General features: G+C 41.3%; 1 long non-coding RNA gene across 1 annotated transcript; it reads left to right on the top strand.

Moving 5' to 3' along the window:
* The first annotated feature begins 753 nt into the window (after positions 1 to 753).
* LOC129707430 (uncharacterized) lies at positions 754 to 26,206 on the top strand. The gene is made up of 2 exons (XR_008725179.1): positions 754 to 1,584; positions 25,304 to 26,206. It is a non-coding gene; the product is annotated as an uncharacterized LOC129707430 (long non-coding RNA).
* Positions 26,207 to 27,273: the final 1,067 nt, after the last annotated feature.

Here is a 27,273-nt window from a genome sequence, read left to right as displayed (position 1 = left end):
TAGACACGCTACATAATCAGCCTTGACATAAATAATTGAGATGCGAGTTAATGATAGCCCGCAAAGAAATGATGTAAGTATATTTCATGGTTAATGATGTTGTTAAGGTACAAGGTCATGCTGAGTACATCAAGACACTGAATGCTGGCGTAAGAAGAGAAATTATTTAACTGAGAGAGGCCGCAAGTGCTGGGGTAGCTCAGCAGGTTGGGCAGCACCTCTGGAGAATATGAATAGGTGACAGTTTGGGTCGAGACCCTTCTTCAGACAACTGAACGAGATTGGTTTTGAAACGTATCAAATGCTTATGATCCTGGAAGTTCCACTAAGAAGCAAAGATGTTCCTTTCATGCACGAGATACAGTAGTTGGAAGGGTACTTTAACCATATGCCATTTGAGATATGCCATTGATGTGGTGACTATTTGCATACCATGGGTGTGCAAACAAAGAATTTCACTGTGACTTGTCACATGTGACAATAAATTATTCAATTTTAATTCATAGCAGAGGGCTATAAATCTAGCAGACAGAACATGAGAGAAACAATACATGATTATATTGATGCATCGATGTGGGTTTATAGGTTAATTTGCCACTGTACATTGCCCTTAGCTTGTAGGGAGTGGATGAGAAAGCGGGATCACAGAACTAGTAAGAAGAGGCGATCAGTCGTTGGCTTGGACTCAGAAAGCCCGTTTCCACCCTGTATCACTAAACAAAACTAACCTAGAGACATTGCAAAAGTACAAAGTGCAGGAGTATCTCAGCAGGTCAGGGCAGGGCAGGGTCTCTGGAGAACCTGGATAGGTGATGTGTTGGGTTAAGGCCCTTCGTTACCATGGAGAAATGTTATCTATGCCAGAAGAATAAGTATATAATATAGAAATAAGTCACTTTAGACTTTACTTTAACTTTAGAGGTGCAGCGCAGAAATAGACCCTTCAACACACTGACCAATGATCACTAACACTACACTAGCGACAATTTACAATTTACCTACAAACCTGAATGTTTTTGGAATGAGAGGGTAAACTAGAGCACCCGGAGAAACCCCCCCGCAGGGAATCACAGGGAGGAACGTGCAAACTCCATACAGACAGGCACCCGTGGTCAGGATCGAACCCGGGTCTACGGCGCTGAAAGGCAGCAGCTCTACCGCTGCGCCCAGCCACACCACACCACCCTGTGTGCCGCCCAAATACAAACACGAAGCAACAGAGCGGAGACGGGAAAGCAGTGAGACTCCTCCTGGCTTCACATGAAGAGTGCAGACCGCTGCTGGCTACTGCCCCCCACCAGCTCCTCCCTGCTCACAGTCACAGATACAAAGTGCCAGCCTCCTTCCTTGCTGACAAACCGAAATCGTCTTTGTGACCAGCGTCCCCCCGCACACCAGTCACGTCCTGAGCCCACAAGGCAGCCAATCTTCCATGGTTTAGGAGTGATTGGATTTGATGTGGAGCCTTGTAGCTGCTGCTGGATTGAAACCTCCACCACCCACATTGCCTGGCAGTCCCAGCTGGGCACAGAACAGTTGAGTTTGCAGGCCAATGCCTTCGGGAGACGAGACACAAGGAATAAAGTACACTTTTTTTAAAGTTTGGTGACCGCTGCACTGATAAAACTTTCCGGCATAACTTGTGAATACAGATTGTAAACAGTCCTGCCTGAATAACGATGTTAAAAGGGTAACTAAATCTAAATTATGACTGTGTGTGGGCTGAAAGGTCACTTGCCAGCTTGTTTAGTGTTTGTTTTCATCCGGCTGAATGCTGCTGGTGCTGGAAGCTGCCCCACAGCCCACCCAGGTTTCCGAAAATCAGGCTCCTCATCTCTCTCGGCACGGTGTCGCAGCGGTAGAGTTGCTGCCTTACAGCGCCACAGACTCGAGTTCGATCCTGACTGCAGGTGCTGTCTGTACGGCGTTTGTACTTTCTCCCCATAACCTGCGAGGGATTTCTTAGCGATCTCCGATTTCCTCCCACACTTCAAAGACTTACAGCTGTGCAGGTTAATTGTTTTGGAATCATTGTAAATTGTCCCCCGGTGTGTGTAGGACAGCGTTAGTATGCGGGGATTAGGTGGACCGAAGGGCCTGTTTCCATGCTGTATCTCTAAATTAAATTAAACTCGAATGGTGAAATATCTGGATAGAGTGTAAGTGGATGTTTCCACTAGTAGGTCTAGGACCAGAGGCCATAGCCTCGGAATAAGATACCAGAATAAGGTACCTTTACAAAATAGATGAGGAAGAATTCCTTTAATCTGTGGAATTCATTGTTACAGATGGCTGTCGAGGCCGTCAATGGATACTTTTAAGGTGGAGATTGACGGATTATTGATCAGTAAGGGTGTTGGTGATTATGGGGAGAAAGCAGGAGAATTGGAGTAAGAGGGTGGATAAGACTTGATGGGGCGAATGGCCTAATTCTGCTCCTATCACTTTATCAACATGAACAGGCAACCAGCTCTTCTTTAATAGAAATCATCGCAAAATATATCTTTACACCATGTTTGCACAAGTAGAATTTTGAACACAGAAAGGGATTATTTGTCGTCTATGCCAGAGCTGTCTCTTGACCAAGAAATACTTATCCTTTTCCAGTACTTACCTATTTGCTTTTTTTTAAAGTTGCTTCTGATCTGCTTCCGACACTCTCTCTGTGATTCGGGGGCCTCTATAAGATGGATGTGGAGACAGGCAATTATACAACACTCCTTAAAAAGTAAAGATAGACATAAAATGCTGAAGTAACTCAGCGGGACAGACGGCATCTCTGGACAGAAGGAATGGGTGGCGTTTCAGGTCAACACCTTTTTTCAGACTGAGAGTCAGGGGAGAGGGAGACGCAGAGATAAGGATGGGTAAGGTGTGAAAATGAGACGTCAAAGGAGATGTTATGGAAAATGTAGAATAGATCATTGTTAGCTAGGAGAAGGTGATAACGAAGCATACAGGGATAGAAGGGGGACAGTCAGACTGGTCAGAGAACTAGGAAGGGGGAGGGATGGAGAGAGAGGGAAGGCAAAGATTACTTGAAGCTAGAGAAGTCAATATTCATACTGCTGGTATGTAAGATGCCCAAGCAAGATATGAGATGCTGTTCCTCCAATTTGCACTGGGCCCAGGACAGAAAGATCATAGGAATGGGAGGGGGAGTTCAAGTTTTTAACAACCGGGAGATCAGGTAGGTTTAGGTGGACTGAGCGGAGCGTGTGCTTGGTATTGCCGATGTATAGGAGTCCACACCTGGAACAGTAGATGAGGTTGGAAGAGGTGCAATGAACCCCTGCCTCGCCTGAAAAGACTGTTGGGGTCCTTGGATAGAGTCAAGGGGGGAGGTTTAGGGGCAGGTGTTGCATCTTCTGCGGTTGCAGGGGAAAGTACCTGGGGAGGGGGTGGTTTGGGTGGGAATTAACAAGTTTATGCACCTCATGATTTTATACACCTTAAAAACATAATTCCTCATCTTCTGAAAGTGCCGTCACCCCTTGCACTTCCTTAATTAAAAAATATATGCTTCTGGAGGTTTAGTGGGATTTCATCATTGCTGATGAAAGATAAAGCTGTTGATAATATTCCTGATGACTATCAAAGAATTGCAAAAATGTTTTGGGTGGTTTGGAGCAATGTTAACACTAACAGAAAATAAATCTACACAAATAGTGTTGACTATTTGCTGGAGGCTCTGAAGTCTATTATATTGGCCCTCGTATAATTACTTCATACCAACCCAAGTACTTATGGGAAAAATGCAGATAAATCTGGCAGCGGCAACAAAAACAGAAAATGCTGGAAATTCTCAGCAGGTCAGGCGGCATCTGTAGGAAGAGAAACAAAATCAGTGTTTCAGGTCAGAGACCCTTCATCAGAAGATTTGGATGACATAGAAGATAGAACATAAAAGATAGAATATAGGTCTTGTCATTAACTGTGCATTTTCTCTTTACATTCAACCTTAGGTTGGTTCTTCCTGTTTTTTCGGAACAGACAAAAAACTTTCTCTGCTTATTCATGTAGTGGTAAAAGAAAATATTGGGACATTTCAGAAAAATTGCAAAGCTCTTGATATGTATATGAGAGCTTGTGTACTTGGAAGAACTGAATGAATTATGTGGTATGAAGCCAGTACATTTTTCGTACCAGTCATCAGTTTGTTTGACAATGGTTACCTTTAATAAAAGCTGGTTTGTTGTTATATCGAAGCACTTGCAACAACATCACAAGAACTCAGAGATATTACTAATTTCTAAGTAGGTTAGCTGAAAGTCCTTCATTAAGAAGCATAATCAAGGAAATTCTTAACTATCCTTCTTTCGCTTAATGCATAGGGGACTTTAACATGTGCAAAATGTGTTGCCAATTCAAGTGGCTAATTTAATGAATAATGCATTGCATAGAAACATAGAATATAGTGCAGGAGTAGGCCATTCGACCCTTTACCCATTAGCTGCAGAGCACTGCAGAATGTTCAGAGGAATTAGTGACGCAAACAGCAAATTCTTTCTTTATCTTGCATTTTAATTTACTCTTTTTAGCCTGGTGATGACCTGGATTGTGGACTTTTGCCTTTCATCTTAGATTATCAATTGGGAAAAAAACAATCTTTGAACAATCTATGTTAGGTCCTACAAAACAACTGATGCAATATACTTGAAGTTTTAAATCTATTAGCCTGTCAAAAATAAATGATGAATGGGAAATAAATGGGAAAGAAAGGGCGGGAGCTTGGGAAGAAAGATTCTTGAGGTATTTTTTAAACACTGCTGAAAATTCCTGAATTAAAGACATCTCCCTGTAAGTGTTCATAAGTGCTCATAAGTGATTGGAGCAGAATTAGAACATTCGGCCCATCAAGTCTACTCCGCCATTCAATCATGGCTGATCTATCTCTCCCTCCTAACCCCATTCTTCTGCATTCACCCTATTAACCCCAGCCCCCCATAGTAATCAAGAATCTATCTATCTCTGCCATAAAAATATACATTGACTTGGCCTTCATAGCCTTCTGTGGCAATGAATTCCACAGGTTCACTATCCTCTGACATAATAAATTCCTCCTCATCTCCTTTAAGGAGCGTCCTTTAATTCTGAGCCTACGACCTCTGGACCTAGACTACCCCACTAGTGGAAACATCCTCTCCACATCCACTCTATCCAGGCCTTTCACCTTTTGGTAAGTATCTTAAACAATAGTAGACACGTTCATGACTCTTTCAAAATGTGCCAAGGAAATTTACAGTCAATGATTTACTTTTGAATTGTCGTCAGCATGGTAGGGAACCACAGCAGACAATCTCACACAGTAAGCCTCCACAGAGCAATGTGATAATGAACAAGATAATTTGCTTTCAAAACTTTGGCTGGCATTCCCCAGCCGACCTTTGAAAAATTGCTATGGATTTGTTTACACCCTTTAGAGATGAGACATCATAATAAATTGTTGTTGAGAGATAAATAAAAAGAAACAAATAACTTATTTACCGAGTATCAATGCAGGGTATTTGAGTCATAGCAGAGTATTGGCCTTAATTTCTCCAATTAAAGTATTGCTCCTTGAGGTCGGCTCAATGGCGCAACGGTAGAGTTGCTGCTTTACAGTGCCAGAAACCATGGTTCGATCCTGACTCCAGGTGCTTGTCTGTACGGAGTTTGCACGTTCTCCCTGTGACTGCGTGGGTTTTGTTCCGGGTGCTCCGGTTTCCTCCCACACTCCAAAGATGTACAGGTTTGTAGGTTAATTGACTTCAATAAAATTATCCCTAAAGTGAAGGATAGTGTTATGCCCCTGTCCCACTTAGGAAACCTGAACGGAAACCTCTGGAGACTTTGCGCCCCACCCAAGGTTTCCGTGCGGTTCCCGGAGGTTGCAGGTGGTTGCTGGAGGTTGCAGGTAGTGGAAGCAGGTAGGGAGACTGGCAAAAACCTCCGGGAACCGCACGGAAACCTTGGGTGGGCCGCAAAGTATCCAGAGGTTTCCACTCAGGTTTCCTAAGTGGGACAGGGGCATTAGCGTACAGGATGATCGCTAGTCGGCGCAGACCCGGTGGGCTGAAGGGCCTGTTTCCGCGTTGTATCTCCAAAGTCTATAATCTAAATTCAAAAATGTTGCATTCACCTCATCACCCCTCCGATGCTTGCTTGCCATCTTTGAAATTTCTATACAGATAAATCAAAGCGACTGTATGTACATCAGAACTTGGCTGGATTTACCCAAGAGGAACCTCAAACACATGTCTCATAGACCAAAGAAAAGCTAGATCGTTGCAGTCATATTTTACATTGAAAAACATATCAAGGTCAGGAACTCAAAGGGAATTCTATTCAACACAACACGCAACATTGATGAGAGTTTTAATCTACCATATCCTCAAAAAGTTTATGAAGATAAACATCTAGAATATGTTTTCAAACTATTTTTGATGTTGGGCACGTTAGAAGAAATAATGGCATTGATCATGAGGAAGGGTTCTGATCCGAAACATCACCTACCCGTGTTCTCCAGAGATGCTGCATGATCTGCTGAGTTACTCCCGCACTTTGTGTCCTTTTTGGTACACTGGCATCTGCAGTTTCTTGTTTCTGTACAGAAGCTGCATTGTTTAGCTCAAGGTTTAGCTGAACAACCAGAATGAATTTTACTGGTAAATCATTGTGCAAAGCCATTCGGTACATAAAGCATCCTTCATAAAAATGCTTCCTTGATAGGTATCGAAACATGGCAGCAAACCCAATTTCCTGGACTTCAACTCCTATCCTCGTTCTCCTCCTGTACACCATCGCAACCACTTCCCTCCCAACTACAATTCCTCTCCCCCGCACACCCATTTCCTATCTAATTTCATCCTTTAGATCCTCAGTAGCGGAGGAATAGGCCCATAATGCACATGTGTGTTAACCCAGTAAGCACTTTCTCATGCAGAAGAATTGCGAAACGAGTGAATCAGTTAGTGCATCAGAATGGACTAAATCAATGGGAACCAATAATTTGCCTTTAAACCTGAAGTTAGAACAGTTTAAGAGAACTTTGATGCAAGTAGCTCAGCCTTGCAGACAGCGTAAGTTACTAATTCAATTCTTTGGTGTTTATCCAACAGGCTGATTTCATTCGGAACATCAGTAAGTTCTCAGCAATTCCAATAAGGCAAAGACAATGTATACCTCACACCATTATTCCATGACGAGGTTTGGTCAAGAATGAGGAGACTAGTTCTCAAGTTAAAACCCCATCTGTTCAACCCATTTTTTTTTTAAGGGGTTAGGCGGACGCCACCTTCAAAAATATATTCTGAGTTTCAGAACGTTTTCCTTTCAGATTTTTTGAGGTGGAAAATTCAATCTATTTTCTCCAGAATGTGAGGGAATATTAGTTGCACTTAAGTTATAAACTCCTGTCCAACTCTATATTAATTGTAATGATCGGTTCACAAATTTGTATGAGTTATTTTTGTAGAGACAGTTACAAGGTACTAAGCCACCTGTTTAGAAAGCAACACATCAGGTTTACTTCAAGTCTGAAGAAAGGTCCCGATCGGAAACTTTGCCATTCATTTTCTCCACAGATGCTGCCTCACCTGCTGAGTAACTCTAGCACTTTGTATTTCGCTCAAGATTCCAGCATCTGCAGTTCCTTGTGTCTTTCAGGTTTTGTTCTGTTACCAGATGTCCTGAATTGTTTAGTTTAGTTTAGATTAGAGATATAGTGTGGAAACAGGTATATCAGCCCACCACGTCCACGCCAACCAGCGATCACCCCATACACTAGCACTATCCTACACACTAGGGACAATTTACAAATGTTACCAAAGCCAAGTTAAACGTACAAACCTGTACTTCTCTGGAGTGTGAGAGGAAATCGGAAAACTCAGGGAAAACCCACGCGATCACGGGGAGAACGTACAAACTCTGTACAGACAGCACCCGTAGTCAGGGTCAAACCTGGGTCTCTGGTGCTGTAAGGGAGCAACTCTACCACTGCGCCACCATGCTGCTGACATTTGTTGGTATTTAATAGTACATCTCCTATACCATGCCACATTTACATTTTTAGGGTTTTTATGGTATTCTTGGGGCAAACTCTGGATTATTACACATCCTAAGATTCCACATCAAAGAAATTAATACTGCTACTATTTTTTTTCTCTTATGACTCAATGTCATGTTTGATTTTCTTTTGCTGTGACTGAACCATCATCTTCAGCACAAACACAGTTCGTAAAGTAAACACAATAATGTTATTAGAAGAGCGGAACATTATCAAGTTTGTCTCCTTGTTTAGAGCTTAGAGATACAGCACGGAAACACCATATCCGCAAGAACCAGCGATCCCCGTACACTAGCACTATCCTACAAACTAGGGTCAATTTACAATGTTACCAAAGCCAATTAACCTGTAAATCTGTATATCTTTGGAGTGTGTGGGAGAAACTGGAGCACCTGGGGAACGCACACGTAATCATAGGGAGAACATGCAAACTCTGCACAAACAGCACTGGTAGTCAGGATAGAACCCAGGTTTCTGGCACTGTAAGGCAGCAGCTCTACCACGGCCCCATTGTGCTGCCCACATACTGTATGTTGGTTTTATATTTCACATTGCTGATAATCATTACTATTCATTCTTCTCAATCATGGTGCATCTGCAATATTAACATTTTAAAGGTTTTTATGTTATTCTTGGGGGCAAACTCAGGATTATTACACATCCTAAGATTCCACATCAATGAAAACAACTATTATTTTTTATCTCTTATGTGTCAATATCCTGTTTCATTTTATTTTTGCTGTGAACCATCATCTTCAGGCCAAGCACAGTTCTTAAAGTATACATAATAATGTTCTTAAAAGAGTGGAATAGTATTAGGATAACTCGGATGATATATTTGCATCCACATGATTAGTTTTGAAAAAGATGAGGAGTATATTTGGACATTAGGAGATAATCTTGATACCGCTCCACTCTTCTAAAAACATTATTATATTTACTTGATGAACTGTGCTTGTGCTGAAGATGATAGTTCACCAAAATCAAACAGGACATTGACACATAAGAGAAACTGTTAGCATCAATGGCAGTATTTATTTCACTGATGTTGAATCTTATGAGGTGCAATAATCCTATATCTCCCCCACGAAAACCAATAAAAACATTAAAAAAGATAAATGATGCATGGAAGATAGACACAAAATACTGGAGTAACTCAGCAGGACAGGCAGCATCTCTGGAGAAAAGGAATGGGTGACGATTTGTGTCGAGACCTTTCCTCAGACTTTGGTATTGGAGAGGCAACCTCATTTTTGTACATTCGGGGAATGGATTCTTTAAATTATTCATGGATGTATGACGTATACAATCACACCTTTGAATGGTTGGGTCCCGAATCCGAATTAGCTGGGGAACACAAACTAAAAACAAAAACATCATTGAGATATGCCACGGGCCCACGTGTGCTTTGCCTCTCAAGGAGGTTCTCTTTTGGGTAGTTCTAAGGTTCACTCCAACTACCCCTAACTCCCACTCTGTTTCAGTGCTTTTGTTCCCACTATCTCTGAACTCTTCTCCAGCTGTCCCCATTTCAAATTGCCTCTTCAACTGGAAACACCGCCAAATTTCTTCCGCCCCATCGCATTGCCATTCTTTCTTCAACTAAAACTGATCATATTTCCTCTATACATCTTTCATCTTCTCTCCAATCCCTGTCACCTTTCTATTTCTCTTTGTCCCTCTTCATTCTGTCCATTCCTCTCATGTACCTACCAGAGACATCCCACTGCTGGATCCCACCAGTTTCTTCCTCTCTCTCGGCGATGGAAGAAGCTCTCAGAGAAAATACTTTATGTGCACAAGAATCACAGGAATATTCTGTCATGTATGTAAATTGAGCCATAAATATGTTGTAATTTTACCGCCAACAGAAATAATTTATTATCTGGCAGTATACAAGTTGGGAGGGTCATGTTGCAGTTACATAAGACGATGGCAAGGCCACACTTAGAGAATAGTGTTCCGTTCTGGGCACCATGTTATAGGTCAGATGTTGTCAAGCCAGAAAGGGTGCAGAGAAGATTTATGAGGATGTTGCCAGATGTGAGCTATAGGGAGAGGTTGAGCAGGCGAGGACTCCATTCCTTGGAGTGCAGGAGGTTGAGGGATGATCTTATAGAGATGCACAAAACCATGAAAGGAATAAATTGGGTAAACACCCAGAATAGGGGAATCAAGAATCAGGTAACGTAGGTTTAAGGTTGGGGGGGAAATATGTCATAGGAACCTGAGGGGTAACATTTTCACAGAGGGTGTTGGGGTGTATGGGATGTGCTGCCGGAGGAGGTAGCTGAACCAAGTAATATTGCAACGTTTAAGAACCATTTAGACAGGTATATGGTTAGGACAGGTTTAAAGGGGTATGGGCCAAATGGTGGGTCTAGTGTAGATGGGACGTTGGTCGATTGGACCGATGGGCTTATTTCTACGCTGTACGACTATGACTCTATGGCACTACTCCCAATCCATCTCCAATGTTGAAATGATTCACCGTGCTTGTTCACATGTGAGATATGTCTCCAGCCCATAATGTCCACGGCAGCTCACTCTAATAATGTCTGGACATCAGATGACAGGCCAAAACCTTTAGTTTAGTTTGGAAATACAGCGCGGAAACAGACCCTTTAGCCCACCGAGTCCGCACCGACCAGCGGTCCCCGCACACAAGCACTATCCTACACACTAGGGACAATTTACAATTTTGCCAAGCTAATTAGCCTACAAACGTACGTCTTTGGAATGTGGGAGGAAACCTGAGCACCCGGAGAACGTACAAGTTCCGTATTGACAGCGCCCCCTAATCAGGATCAAACCAGCGACTGGCGCTGTAAGGCAAAAACTTTACCATTGCGCTACACTGCAGCATCCACAACTTTTCTCTCTTTGAATACTATGGAGCCAAACATTACAGCCACAGGACTTTCAATTTGGTGTCCACTGTTGCCTAGAGACAAACAGCACAGATCAAAGCTCGAAACCTGCAGTCAGGTCGATGACCCTACAGTGCAGTTACATTAGAATTAATTTTGAAAGTCTAAGGTTGGAGGGAGTTCAAATTTCATCATTATTTGTGGAAACATGATGTATATTTAATGCTGACAAAATGTCTCTCCAACATCCCTTGCACCGTGGGTTATGCATTTGAAGTGCAATCCACCCAGAGATTATCTTTTTTCATAAGCAAGGTTTGGAGTGATTAAAGTCCTGAGCTGTGTTGACCTCTCCAGTGCGAGTTATTGCAGAGTGAGAAGCTAATGATACAGAGTAAATGTCAGTGCCATTTTGTTGTCAAGATATAACATTCAAGAACCTCATCACAAGTGTACAAATTTGAATACTTCAAAAGCATTTTTTTGCTGTGTGAAGTAAGCTTGAAAGGCCTGGCATTCATTTGTGGACTGTGCAACTTCGCATACCATTTGGTGAAAGGTTTTTTGTGAGGCAGAAGCTTTCATTATCACATTGTAAACGAGCAAATGGGGTTTCACCAATGCTTTGAGCCCAGACTGGAGAGGTGTCTGCTACATAGGGCACACGATGGATATGCCAAAAATCGCATGCTGTTATTATTTTTACTGTTTACTACCAGTTGAGTTTCCAATTTCCTCCGCACCAAACACTCCCAAAAATTCAATTTTTATCGCCAGTGGCTCCTTTGTTTATGCCTTTCGTAAATTGATTTGCGAGGAAAGAATAAAATCCTGTCGAATTCGAAGCAAAGTTGTCTGAAGTTAATTTTCTATTTCTAAACTAAAGCAAAGTATTCAAGTCAGTTTCAAGAAAGTACTGTGAATGAATGCAGGATTCAATTCCTACATTCAATCGAGTTGTGCATTCATTCACCGTGCTTTATTAAATCTGACGAATACTTTCCTTTCGTTTAAAAATAGAAAATTTAACTTCAAGGAACATAGAACAATACAGTGCAAGAAAAGGTCCTTCAGCCACAATGTCTGTGACAAACATGATGCCAAGACCATCTCTTATCACCCTGCATTGCACTCCATTCCCTGCATATCCGTAAAAGGCTCTTAAATGCCACAATCGTATCTACCTCAACTACCTCCCAGGGCACTGCATTCTAGGCACTCACCACCTAGGGAGAAGACAAGAAGACATTTCTTTAGTCAGAAGGTGGTGAATCTGTGGAATTATTTGCCACAGAAGGCTGTGGAGGCCAAGTTAGTGGATATTTTTAAGGCAGAGATAGATAGATTCTTGATTAGCACAGGTATCCGAGGTTATGGGAAGAAGGCAGGAGAATGAGGTTAGGAGGGAGAGACAGATCAGCCATGATTGAAAGGCGGAATAGACTTGATGGGCCGAATGGCCTAATTCTACTCCTATTCCTTATGACCTTATGCACCACCCATCTCCTTTAAACGTTCCTCTTCTCACCTTAAGGCTATGACCTCTAGTATTTGATTTATACATCTTGGGTAAAAGGGTCTGACTGTCTACCCTATCTATACCTCTCATAATGTTACATACTTCTATCATGTCAATCAGTGGAACTTTATCAATTGTTGACACAAAATGCTGGAGTACAGTAACTCAGCGAGACAGGCAGCATCTCTGGAGAGAAACAATCGGTGACTGAAGAAGTCTGAAAAAGGGTCTTGACCCGAAATGTCACCATTTCCTTCTCTCCAGAGATGCTGCCAGTCCCGTTTTGTGTCTATCTTCGATGTAAATCAGCATCTGCATTTCTTTCCTACACATTACTGCATTTCTTTCCTACACATCACCTTACTTTATTATCAATTGCCTTACTGAAATCCACATAGATAAAATTCACTGCCCTAACCTCATCAATCACTTTCGTCACCTCCTCAAAAAACTCAATCAGAACTGTCCATATCTGCTGCAAGTCTGTGATATTGGCGGTTATTGTTTCTTCATCTATATAACCTGAAATACTGGGCAACTCCTAAAACTCGGCATTTTGGAAATTTCACATTCCTTTATTTTGGCATTTTTACTCCCTCCAATAACCCTCATTTTACAGCTTTTGTTCATTTCCTCCCAATCTAACCTGCCCCGTTAACTCATCAACTGGATGGCCTCCATAACATAAGCCCACAAATGCCCTGGCATTGGAGAGGAGATCTAATATTATCATATCCATCCCTCTGTTTCTCTCTTCGCCAATTTTGAGGAAAGGCCCAGACCTGAAATGTCACTCTTCCTCATTCCCCAGATGCTGCCTGCCGTGCTGAATGCTTACCACATTTTCTGGTTTTATTTCAGATTTCCAGCATCTGCCGTTTTTGGTTTTCATTATATTGAATCTAAAAGTACCAACCCATTAAAGTTTCTAACCATCAACTTCCTGGGGGTCACTTTCAACCAAAGAAATCAACGAGCAACCACACTGTTACATATAAAAATGATCTGAGGCAGAGAGTAAGCACCATCTGAGACCCCAAAGCTTTTCACTGTCCGCAGCACATAAATCAAGGGTGCGATCGGATATTTTCCTTTTGCTTGGATGAATGCAGCAGTCACGTCACAAACAACACATGCGCTTCATCAGCCAACTCAGAATCTGGAGAATTGGATTGTAAGTCATCCTCGATCCCAAGAGAGAAAAGAAAGAGAGAAGTGCTGGATGAAACTGGAGTTCAGGTTTCACCTCAGATCACAGCAACTCTTGAATCTTGTTTAGAATGGAGATGCAATTAGTATTTGTTCAAAGATATCAAGTTTTGCAGCCAGAATTCTGCCTGGCAAGGAAAGGCATTAATTGGAAGGCAAAGTCACAGTCATAAAAACATACATCTTTATTGATCTGTCTTTCCATTGGCGTATCTATCTATCTATCTATCTATCTATCTATCTATCTATCTATCTATCTATCTATCTATCTATCTATCTATCTATCTATCTATCTATCTATCTATCTATCTATCTATCTATCTATCTTTCGATTCCTTTAATGTCATTCAGACCTTTCGGTCTGAACAAAATTTCGTTGCCTGCAGTCATACATATAATAATAAATAACAAAACATACAATACAATAGATCTATCTATCTATCTATCTATCTATCTATCTATCTATCTATCTATCTATCTATCTATCTATCTATCTATCTATCTATCTATCTATCTATCTATCTATCTATCTATCTATCGATCTTCCTTAAATCCTTCCCTCCCTCTTCCCAATGGTAACTACATATCAACCAAACTTACAAAACTAATTCTGCAAATGAAGCAAATCGGACTGATTGCAATAAATAATGCATACTTAAAATACTGACAATTAGCAGGCATGTGTAATAGTCATTCGGACATGTGCTGAAGTGAAGCAAGGTTAGAGGGCAGTGCATAATTGGATAATGATCTGCAGCTGTAATTCACTCCTTGCTTGGTTATGTTGCAGCCTCTCCCCCGAGTGAGAGAACAATTTAGCCAATGCAAGTTTACATGGAGGTTCTCATCATAATTTAGACACCGGCTCAGTCCTCAGGCTTTACGGTGGCAGAAATTGGGCGTCACGGTGGCGCAGTGGTAGAGTTGCTGCCTTACATCGCCAGACACCCGGGTTCGATCCTGACTACAGGTGCTGTCTCTCTGGAGTTTTACATTCTCCCCGTGACCTGCTTGGGTATTCTCTGGGTGCTCAGGTTTCCACCCATACTCCAAAGACATACAGGTTTACAGGTTAATTGGCTTGTTAAAATTGTAAATTGTCCCCAGTGTGTGTAAAATGGTTAGTGTGCTGGTCAGCATGGACTTGGTGGGCCGAAGGGCCTGTTTCCATGCTGTATCTCTAAACTAAAACTAAACGATAAAAATGTGCCGATATAAGATATCTGCGAATAGTTATAATTAATCACTTTATTGATTGGCATAATTTTTTAATATTAACACATTAAACTGTTACCCGGACCATGTCATCTTGTTCCATTGAGTTATTCTGCCAAAAGTTATGATGGGAACTGCAAGGGTAAACTTCGTTCTTTGGAGCTGCATCAGTTTGTAACAGCAAGAGTTTACAATTTTGAATATTTGCCTGTTTTACAAAGGCCATTTTTATGATCAATATAGATATAGAACTTACACTGTTGGGAACAGGTTGTCAGGAAGTGCCTACAGATAGAAATATTTTAAAACGTTATTGGATGTGTTTGATTGACACTTTTTAAAGTTCACAGTATGTTAAGGATATGGGAGCCTAGTGGTTAAGTTAAGGGCTAAATTCCAGAGGGCTGTAGTATTGATCAAGAGATAAGAGGTCAAATCCTGCTCAGGCAGCTGGTGAATTTAAATTTAAGTAATTAAATACATCTGGAATAAAAAGCCAGGGGCAGTAATCTGGGAGCCATGAAATCATTTTAATTATCATTAAAATATATCTTCTGGTTCACTAATGTCGTATAGGGAACAAAATCTGTCATTCACGTTGGTTTAATCTCAAACCTGGTTCTAGATTGGTAACGAACACCTTGGTGTAAAAACCTAGTCTGCAAAAGCTCTCAGATCAGAGGCAAATTGGTGGGAGGGGTGCGATGTATAAGGGAAGAAGAAGGTGCTAACTAGTAGGTTTAACAATAGCAATATTGAATGTATAGACACTCAGAAAGTATTGAGAATTTTCAACAATTTTTGTTTTGCATATATTTTTTATTGTGAATAAAGTTCATTTTTGATATTTACGAAAAGAAAACAAAATCAGAAAGGATATGTGGATCTTCCAGTTACATCAGTGAGCCACGAATGAATGGATTTTAAAATTGCTTCGTATTATTCACTTACTTATCTGTTCAGTCTTTTTCACATTGGGAAATCAATCTGAAGGTTAGAAACAACAAACAATATACATACAGGAATACACATGTTATAGTTTAGTATAGAAATTGGAAACTATTCATTATTTCCTTTCGCACAAGGACTTAGCCATGCTGTAATGTAAACCTATATGTGTTACCTCTATTCCCTTAAGGGCCTGTCCCAAGAGCATGCGACTGCATGCAGCAAGTGCGACCAAACCGGAAGCGGGGGCCGCGCGGAGGTCGAGTGATCCCGTACGAGTTGACGTGAAGTTCGAGCGAAGTCTGCGGGAAGTTCGCGCCTGACGTACGGTGTCAAGATGCTGCGTACGGCGTAGAGACACTGTGCACGCCCGTCGAGGCGGTGCATACGGCCTCAATGCGGCTGCGGGCCGGCAGGCCATTGCCGCGCGGAATTTTTGGACAGGGTCAGTTTTTCGGAGCCCCGCGCGATGTCGGGACCAGCTCCGCACAACTCCATACGGCTCCGGCGATCGAAGTGGGACCGGACCCGCGAGGCCGTACGGCTCAAGCAACCACGTTAGGTAATGCATGCCGCATGCAGTCGCATGCTTGTAGGACAGGCCCTTTAGTCTTTTCCTATTTATCATAGTTGAAAATGGAGTCTCAAGTCAAAAGCATGTTGCTTAGCATCTTGCTACCATCTACCTCATTAGAGACCCTCAGACAATCGTTGATCGGACTTTACCTTGCATAAAACCTTATTCATGTTATTCCCTTATCGTGTATCTGTACACTGTGAATGGCTCGTTTGTGATCATGTATTGTCTTTCCCCTGTCTGGATAGCGGGCAACAAAAGCTTTTCACTGTACCTCGGTACACGTGACGATAAACTAAATTATTGTGGAGCGGAGGGCAGTCGAGAACAAAAGAGGGGGACCTGGCGTGGGGGAGCCCCGAGAACTGAGGGGGACCGGGGCGTGGGGGGGGGCGACAAGAACTAAAGGGGGGGGGGGGGGGGGGAGACCATTGGGGCAAAAATAAGGGGTACTTTGTAACTTTGTTGACACCCTTTATGTGGTGACTCTTGATAACATAGAAACATAGAAAGTAGGTGCTGGAGTAGACCATTCGGCCCTGCGAGCCAGCACTGCCATTCAATATGATCATGGCTGCTCATTCAAAACCAGTACCCCGTTCCTGTTTTTTCCCCATATCCCTTGATTTGGTTATCCCTAAGAGCTAAATCTAACTCTCTCTTGAAAACAGCCAGTGAATTGGCCTCCACTGCCTTCTGTGTTCCACAGATTCCACAGATTCACAACTCTCTGGGTGAAAACGTTTTTCCTCATCTCAGTCCTAAATTGCCTACTGCTTATTGTTAAAAAGCCAAGTTTTGCAAAACAAACTACCTCACTGTGACTTGTCACTTGTGACAATAAAAGTATCTCGTCTCATCTCGTCTCAACTAATAAATTCAACTCAACGCAATCCAGTTCCTCTCAACTGGCCAATGGACGAGAATCAGTGGAGAAGAGTGTGGTCAAACGCCCTGTCATAAGTAGCGAAGCACAACAAACTGCAAAATCTCTTCAACCAAATCTGCTTTGTTGTGGACTGAATTGACTCCCATCTGGTCATGTAAATGGAGCTTTGCATATTGAGGGGAACAATTTGCACAGCTTTCAGCTTCAAACAAAAGCACTGGTCTTTTTGTGTTGCATCAGGGAATCATATTTAAAATTATTAGGTGAGCACAAATCATCGTTGTTTACCATGGTGTTAGGCTCAGGCATTCCCATGTGCCTGTTGATGTGAAATCAAGCAGCCAGATAATTAATCCTTATTTGCTCAATTGAATTTAGCAACATTTTGTTAATATAACTGCAGGGAGAATATTTGTGTACCATGTTAGCAGTTCTGCTTACTGAGCACTGAGCCAGCTATTGTTCAATCTATTCATCTTCACAGGTAAAATTCACGTTCCCACATTTGCATGGATTGTGCATGGGAAAATTGTAAACTCTTATTAGCTTTGTCATGGCAACCAAACAATTGGCTCCTTGGGAGAAAACAGCCAACAGTGAAAAGCAAAGCTCCTTTTCTTTCTCATGCTTAACATCTGTTGCTCAATATTCAAATGTTTGCATTATAGTGTGATCTGCTAACCATCTCCCTCGCTGTTCCTCTTTTACAAGTGTCTGTTTTTCAAATGAAGCATGTGATTTTTTTTTAATGCTATCATCAATCAAGTGTTTGCATTTTTGAGGAATTCCTGACTGGGTTCATTTTTTTCCTTTGGAACTATTTGAGGATTTAGTTCAATGAAGAAGACACGTGTTTATGTTAAATTTGTTCAGAAAGAGCATGAGAGCAGTGCTGGATGTTGAAGAGACATTTTATTTACACTAAAGTACCCGAATTTGCACATTTTCTCTTCAATGAATTAAACATGTGCGATACTTAGTAAAAGGAAAATCCAATCACGATTCCATTTTCCCCCTCTTAAGCAGTAGTGACATTAAGGGTATTGCTCGCGATCTATCTTGCCCAAGTAGCCATTATTAATTTATTAACTTAATAACAATAGATGTCTGTTCAATTTTAAACTACATCAATGCTGAACAAATATTGCATTCAATTCAAGCAAACATTCTTAGATGTGTAGGAAGGAACTGCAAATGCCGATTTACACCGAAGATGGACACAAAAAGTTGGATCAACTTAACGGGTCAGACAGCATCTTTGGAGAAAAGGAGTAGATGACGTTTCGGGTCTCGACCCAAAACATCACTTAAATATTCTGAGATGCCAGGAATTCAACTCCAAGCAAAATCCAGGGAGAAATTGCGCTCCATAATTACTGAACATTTTAAACCATTGCTATCTTTGAATGACAAAGGTGGCATTCATTCTTTATCGCTAGCTATCATTAAGAAGGTGAATGTAAGCCATTAAGAAGGTGAAAGTAAGACTTTCAATCACCATCAGAATAATGTGCTCCATAATACTATTAGGTAGGAATCTCCAAGATTTTAACATAAAATGTATTCAAAGTTTACATGGAATATTGTTCTTTTAAAACAAGATCTCAGTTTCGGAAATTCTGCAGTTTTTTGCATTCTAGCTTCTTGAGAAAAAGGCACATTTTTCTCCATTGCTTCTGCTAAAATTTGGTCCTTAGAACATACCAAGTACTATACTGAGATTAATTAAGTGAACACTTTTATAAAATAGTTCCCATCAATAAGGTTAATTATTCTGACATTGAATGTGTTAAATCGGCTATTACACCTTATTATAAAGTTAATGTAAGTGGCATCACAGGTTGACAAGCTGCTAAATAAAGGAATTGGCACGTGGTCCTTCGTCAGCCAGTGGATTGATTATAGAAGACATAAGAGTGCAGATGCTGGAATCACAGAGTCATAGAGTGATACAGTGTGGGCCCAACATGCCGACACCAGCCAAAATGTCCCAGATGCACTAGTCCCATCTGCCTGTGTTTGATCCATATCTCTCCAAACCTGTCCTGTCCATGTACCTGTCCAACTGTTTCTCAAACGTTGGGATAGTCCCAGCCTCAACTACCTCTTCTGGCAGCTTGTTCCATACACCCACCACCCTTTTGAGTGAAAAAGATACCCCTCAGATTCCTATTAAATCTTTTCCCCTTCACCTTAAACCTATGTCCTCTGGTCCTTGATTCACCTAGTCTGGGCAAGAGACTCTGTGCATCTACCCGATCTATTCCTCTCATGATTTTATACATCTCTATAAGATCACCCCTCATTCTCCTGCGCTCCAGGAAGTAGAGTCCCAGCCTACTCAACCTCTCCCTATAGCTCAGACCCTCTAGTTCTGGCAACATCCTTGTAAATCACTAATAACGTTCAAATTGGTGGAGGAACTCTATGGCCAGGCAGCTTCTGTGGAGGGAAATGGACATACATTGCTTCAGGTTGAGATCCCTCTTCAGGTCCTGACCCAAAGTGTTATCTGCCAATCCCCTCCACAGATGCTGCCTGACCTACAAAGTTCCTCCAGCAGTTTATTTTGCACACATTAGCTATAGGAGTCGGGATGGTATGTTGTAGTTGTACAAGATGTTAGTGAGGCCACATGGGAGTATTGTGTGCAGTTGTGGTTACCCATCCATAGAAAAGATGTAAATTAACTCAAAAGAGTGCAAAGATTATTTCTGAAATCATTGCCTGGTCTTTGAGTTTTATGGAGAGGTTAGTTAGGCAGGCAGGGACTACTTCTTGGAACCTGGTAGACAGTTAACCTTACACAGGTGTATAAAAGCATGAGAGCATAGATAAAGTGAATGCACACAGTCTTTTTCTCAGGGAAGGGAAATCAAAAACCAGAGATTGTAGGTTTCAGTTGAGAGGGGAAAGTTTTTAAAGATGACCCGAGAGGCAACTTCTTTACACAGAAGGTGGCACATACATGGAATGAACTGCCAGGTGATTGAGTCAGGTACAATAACATTTTAAACTCATTTGGATATATACATGAATAGGAATTTTTTAGAAGGCTATGGGAAAATGTGGGCAAATGAGATTGACTTAGATGGGCATCTTGGTTTGGCATGAACGAGAGAATGAATGAAAGATAGACACAAAAGACTGTGATTCTAAGTTTGTGGTACCCACAAAATGAAGCCCAAACCAACAGGAAGCCACCAGATCACTTTGGCACAACTTAAAAGGATATATATTGGTTGTAAGTCTGATGAAAAATGATTTTCTAAGCTCAAGATGTTTATGTTGATATTTCAATAAAAGGAAGGCTCTAATTTACTTGGTCTTTAATTAGGTCTCCAAAATATTCTAAAAGTCTTTACTATGACATTGAAGTTTAGTTAGTTTTGTTATGTGGACAAAAAGAAATCTAACTTCATATACAGCTAATTATATGCCCGGATTGTACAAAACAGCCATCTGTGTCTCAGAGTACTTGTTTAGAAATTAAGCATCTGATTGACCATTATTTCCTAGGAAAATAACCATGAGGAACATATAAAAACATAATTGCTATTTCAAAATGCAAAAATGACTTAATTTACATTACTGTCAGACTATCAATTAGCATTGAATTAAGACAAAAACTAAGTTAAAAAATCAGACATGCAAAACCACAGACTGCTTTGTAAGAGTGTACAATGTTATTCATTTTCAGTGATAGGCAGTTTATAGAGATTTTGTTTTAAATAGACTTAGCAGGCTTTAACTTTAGATTTTAAAATTTCTCAATCTTTTTCCGCTATTTTAGCTGTTTTCACATAAAAAAATATATACAGCTGATGAAAAGCTCCTGGCTTTCCATGGCCAAGTTATATTTAGTGATCTAAACCTTGTCATGATGGCAATAAAAAAAAGCATTTTAATATTTGTCTTCATAATTGTCAGCAGTTGCTGGCACAGTGGTACAGCGGTGGAGGTGCTGCCTTACAACGCCAGAGACCCGGGTTCAATCCTGACTATGGGTGCTGTCTGTACGGAGTTTGTACGTTCTCCCTGCGACCGTGTGGATTTTCTCCGGGTGTTCCGGTTTCCTACAAAACTTCAAACACATTCAGGTTTATACGTTAAATGACTTCTGGAAGTTGTAAAATGTCTCTAATGTGTAGGAAAATGTACGTGTACGGGGTGATCGCTGGTCAGCACAGAGTCAGTGGACCTAAGGGCCTGTTTCCATGCTGTATCTCTAAATTCCACAGGAATGTCTAGCTCATTGAATGGGGGTAAAGCAACGAGTGGAACTGTGAATAGTGAAGAGTAATAATGAGAATATTGTGCAATGTTTCTCCCAGAATCTTTGCTGAATTATAATCGAGCAAAAGGTTCTCACAACTATCTCCCATCAGAAGACTATGGGAGATTGGGTTGTTCTGAGATTATGGGACCCTGATATGATCCCAATAGCATAATTGGTGCAGGGTGAGCAATTATGGACAGGAAACCCGAAGGAATACGTTTCCAGAATGTTCAGCAAATTTTAAACTGTTTCTAATCTGTAATTTTTCCTCTCCTGGTTTCCCACGACAGCTGGACTCCCAGTCAGACACGAATCCTGCAGTGATGGGCAGCGGGAAATTATTGCTGGAGGACTAATGATGAAGCATGACCCATTGCAAAGGAGGGAAAGTTCTTAAGGCCATGAATGTTTAATGATGGAGTAAGGTGATGATGGTGTGGTGGAGTCATTGGGATATGCTGGGAGAAGCAGGAAGATAGTTAAGTGGCACAGTGGCGCAGCGATCGAGTTGCTTCCTTGCAGCCCGGATTCGACCCAGACATCAGGTTAGACCAAGGAACTGATTGTGGCTTTGGTAAAGGAAAGATGAGAATCCGAAAATCTGTCATTGATGGAACGGTGGTGGAGAGAGTCAAAAGCTTCAAATTCCTGGGCGTGTCATATCTTTCCAAACACCTCGCCAAAATGCTACACTCTTCCTTTACACACGTTGAGGAATCTTTCACTGTCTTGAAATGTGTCAAGTCTATTTTGGAAATATTTCATCTTAGTCCAAGAACACTGCCATTGTTATCCCTTCATGAGCAAATGTAACTGAAACACAAGAGGCTGCAGATGCTCGAATCTTAGGTAAAAATTGCTGGAGGAATTGAATAGGTCAGATAGCAGGTGGAGGCAGATGGATAGATGATGTTTAAGAAGGAACTGCAGATGCTGGAAAATCCGAAGGTACACAAAAATGCTGGAGAAACTCAGCGGGTGCAGCAGCATCGATGGAGCGAAGGAAATAGGCAACGTTTCGGGTCCGAAACGTTGCCTATTTCCTTCGCTCCATAGATGCTGCTGCACCCGCTGAGTTTCTCCAGCATTTTCGTGTACCTTGGATAGATGATGTTTCAGGTCTGGACCCTTCTTCAGACTGAAGAGCAACTAGGATGGTGATCCTTTGAGAAACATTGTATCTTCCTTTCTCTGCACGTTCTTACTGACCTGGCGAATATTTCCAGCAATTTCTGATAATGTTTTGTATCAGATCAGTTTTTAGAGTCCTTTGCTTATGCACTAGTGCTTCTTCCACATGGAAGAGTATATACATCCTCTCTGGCAGCATGGAGGAAGTTAAACTTCTGATGAACTTCCCATCAAGGCAGTAGATTATGATTCCACGGTATTTCTCTAAACCTCCAATGCGCTGTTGTCCAGCTATCATAAAATACATTTCCTTTTGCAGTTCTTTGAATGTCAGTCTTCTTCTCTTTAATAAATGCTATTTAAGGATCAAAAAGGACAAACATTTAATTCTGAAATAATTGTTTCCAGCAGAATTCCATGGTGCCGTTGCAAAGCACTGCTGTGAACATCCTCGTCTGGTAGGCCAGCTTTTAGCATTTAAGTGCACATGTCTCATCAAGTTATAAATGGTATTAAAACTAATCACCACAATAAGTCTCTTAAGTACTCACTTACCATTTTCCTCACCATTTGCAATACATAACTAGGAGCAGAGTGTGGAATGGTGCCAAATGGCCACAGGCCAAATATCTTTCTACTTCCACACCAAGATGAATATTTCATTTAAGGAATGTTAGCAGATTTATACTTGGGAAAGACAGTGCAAACACTTTGTAGTTAACAGTTTTTGTTCTAAAGGTCAAGTAGAATGAAATTCTCGGCACTTTTAAAATCAAAGTGTTAATTTCTTTAAAATAGTGTTTTTGTCATAATACGGAGTTTGTACGTCATCCTGGTGGCCTGCCTGTGTTTTCTCCGGGATCTCTGGTTTCCTCCCACACTCCAAAAACGTACAGGTTTGTCGGCTAATTGGCTTGTTACAAATTATAAATTGTCCCTAGTGTGTGTTGGATAGTGTTAGTGTGCGGGGATCGATGGTTGGCACGGACTCGGTGGGCCAAAGGGCCTGTTTCTGCGCTGTATCTCTGAACTCAACAAAACTAAAACCGATGAAGATCATTTAGTTTGATGTGGGCCAGTGGGATCAGAACTATTTGGCAAAGTGAATCCAAAATTGGCTTTATTAAAGGAGACAGAGGGTCATGTTGAAGGTTGTTTTTGGTATTGGAAGTGTCTTGACTAATAGTGTATCATAGACTAGTATGGGGGCCTTTGCCATTTGTTATATCCATATGCCATTTGGATGGGGTGGGAGATTGCAACCTTCACGTGGTCCGCCCTGTTTCGACGAATGCAATCAACCTGGCGTGCACAATCAAATAAGATCAAATAGAACAAGTTGTCCTACAACTTTAGGGTGTGCCCTCCACACCCAAGAAGAAGAAGAAGCCATTTGGATCAGAATGTATGATTAATAACTTCACAGATGACACAAAGATGAATGGTGTTTTTTGATGCGGATGGTAGGATTCAGCTAAAAAATACATTTGAACATGTTGGTAAGAAGCACAGAGCAATGGGAAATTAAAAATGTGAGGTGCAGCACTTTGAGAGGCTAATCAAACGGAGATATATCAATGTCAAGCAGGTTTAATTGTCACATGTACCAACAATACAATAAAATTATTGCAATAACTTAACAGGCCTGTAAACACAATGCACACAGATCAATAAAACAAACAAATAAAATTCAATTAATTAATAATTATATTACAGGTGCAAAAAACTCACCAATGTTGATAGTGCAATCATGGTCCCAGTCCATCGAAGTTCGTAGTTGCTGAGGTTAGTTTTGATGTGTTCAAGAGCATGATGGTTGCTGGAAAGAAACTATTCTTGAACCTGGTAGTCACAATTTTCAAGCCCGGGAACCTTCTTCATGATGGTAGGAACAAAATAAGACAATGAGAGTGTAGGATCTACTGAATCCCACGACAGTAAGCCAAGAACAAACGACACTTAGCTGAGCCAGACACTTTGTGTCACGTTTATTCCAGAAGTCCATTTTACCGACATTCTCACCAATCATAACCCGTGTGCAAATAAGGCCAAATAGTGCGTCTGACCTTGGAGTTGTTATTGAGCTCCTGTAGCTGGACCTTCTCGTGAGGCTGCTGGCGATCGCCAGCGGTGACAGGCTGTGCGCAAGACCAACGTGGACGTGAATGCGCCACCAGGTGTGGTGTAAGTATTTGATGATACTGCCTGAGGCATGATGGAGCCAGGTACTGTCGCAGCATTTAAGATGTATTAGAAGGCTATTTTAAAAGAAAATCTTGTTATAGCAGGTTACAGACTGAGCGTGGGGAGATAGAATTTGTGTAATAGGTATTTACATGGAACCTGACTCTATATCTACTGAATTGGCTCTTTCTAGTAATGGAGTGGTGCACTTTGCTTGGAAAATGGCCTCACCAATAAACTTCCTTGAGCCTTTTTCCCAACTGGACCTACCCGTAAACATGTGACATGTCAAGGTTGTGAAGACCATCATTCATTTCGCTTGAGCAATGAGTTAACAGTAGTGGGAGATATATGTCTATCATTTTCTTTCTGTTAATTGTTAACGTATAAGGCCCATGGGTCCTAATAATGCCATCTGCCTTTTTTTTTAAACAGCATGGAAATGGGCCCTTCAGCCGACTGAGTCCATGCTGATCACCAATCACCCATTCACACCAGTCCTATGTTGGCCCCATAACAGAAGCATCCACGTCGTGGGGCTGGAAACTGGAAGTATCCCGAGCTAATTCTGCTACCACCATCATCTATTGCAACCAGTGATGGCTCCCACTAATTGTTGCCAGAAGCCTGCGTCCTTTTCAAGACAGACGATGACAGCGATGTCAACATTTGAAACATGGAAGATGGGCATGAAAGAAGAAGTTCTATGTTATCCCACATTCTCTCCCACCTCCTACACACTAGTGGTGATTTTACCTACTGTCGGCCAATTAACCTACAAACCCATCTTTGGGACCTGTGAGGAAACCCACGTGTTCATAGGGAGAATGTGCAAACTCCACACAGATAGCAGCCGAGATCAGGATCGAACCCGGGTCTCTGGCGCTGTGAGGCAGCAGCACTGCCAGCTGAGCCACCGTGCCATTCTCTACAGGAATTATCAAAGTAGCTCTAAAATTCAGCTCGTTCAATTATATCTCCTTCATGCAGTCACTTCAACTGTATCTCAACCTCTTCTCAACCTCAACCCAGCACACAGACTGTTCTCCTTGTTAACGTCAGGCAGACGATACACGGGCATGGCTGCACGCACCACCAGACTTAAGAACGGTTTTTACCATCAGGCCATCAGGTTTCTGAACTCATAAACACATTTCACATCATATATGTTGATTATTTTATTATTGTCTTTTTACCTTACCAATGTCATTTTGATCTCATTTATCCTTGTTATATTATTGCTGAGGTGACCCGTTGTCTTGTCAAACACATTTCATTGTACCGTTGACCCTGTGTTATCTTACATATGACAAATAAAAGTGAATTTAACTGAATTGAATTGAATTGAATTCTGTTTAATTTTAAAGACGAACCCACAAGTTGAGTTCTCTTTCAGGAGTTTCTTGGGTTCCAGGTTTATCATAAGTACAGCAGATGTTGACGGTTCATTCATCTCTCCCCAATCTGGTCTTGGGAATGAATAATAATGTATTAAAATGGATCCTTGCCCTGGGACAATTCAAACAGGGAACTTTATTTCATTCCCACTGCTTCTCACTCTAACACATACCATCTTCATCCTGTCGCTTCTAGTAGGTGCAAAGAAAGGTGGATGAATTCTTCAGCTTCAGTGACCAATGTTACTCGAATTCCCACTCTTACCACAGTAACACTGTTGCTACAATGCCAATTTCCAACGACATTCTTCTTCCTTTATAACTACTGATAGATAATAAAATGTATAAGAAGGAACTGTAGATGCTGGTTTAAACCGAAGATAGATACCAAATGCTGGATTAACTCAGCAGGACAGGCAGCATCTCTGGAGTAGGAATGGATGGCATTAAGAAGGGTCTCGATCCGAAATGTCACCCATTCCTTCTCTCCATATAATAAAATGTATTAGACTTCCAGCGCAATATTAAAATTCCAAATAATCCACCCATATCATGCATACAAAGCCCTTTATTCTAATTGCCAGAAGACTTTATTTTGTGGATTGGTTAAAATTGCCATGGCCACGTTTTGCTTTTCAGCAAATATACCTTGATATTGCAATTGTGCATCCACACTTGTGTACGTTACCACAATGATAGCATCTTCATTTCAGGTGCTTCTTCCCATTACTTGAAGGTGCTGTAGAGCTAAGCTCCAACCCTTTAACTCTCTATGCTTTTGCTGGTTGATTCTGCAAGTCCCATGCTTGCTCAATTACTTTCTTCATTGCCTGGTCAATATCAAAAGCTTGCTTCAAATTTTGCTTTTTCTCACTTAGCAGACTTCTTCGAGAAGAATACCACAAACCTTGTGATCTCACATCCTCTTCTCCATATATAAATCTTATTCATTGGACTGTCTAAGTTGCACGCAGCACTTTGGGCTTTTTTACACTAGTATTGGGTTAT

Source organism: Leucoraja erinacea, chromosome 21, assembly GCF_028641065.1.
Source record: "Leucoraja erinacea ecotype New England chromosome 21, Leri_hhj_1, whole genome shotgun sequence".
In the NCBI taxonomy this organism is placed as follows: domain Eukaryota; kingdom Metazoa; phylum Chordata; class Chondrichthyes; order Rajiformes; family Rajidae; genus Leucoraja; species Leucoraja erinaceus.
Note: the sequence above shows the minus strand (reverse complement) of the source record. Positions and strands in the feature narration are given on the sequence as shown.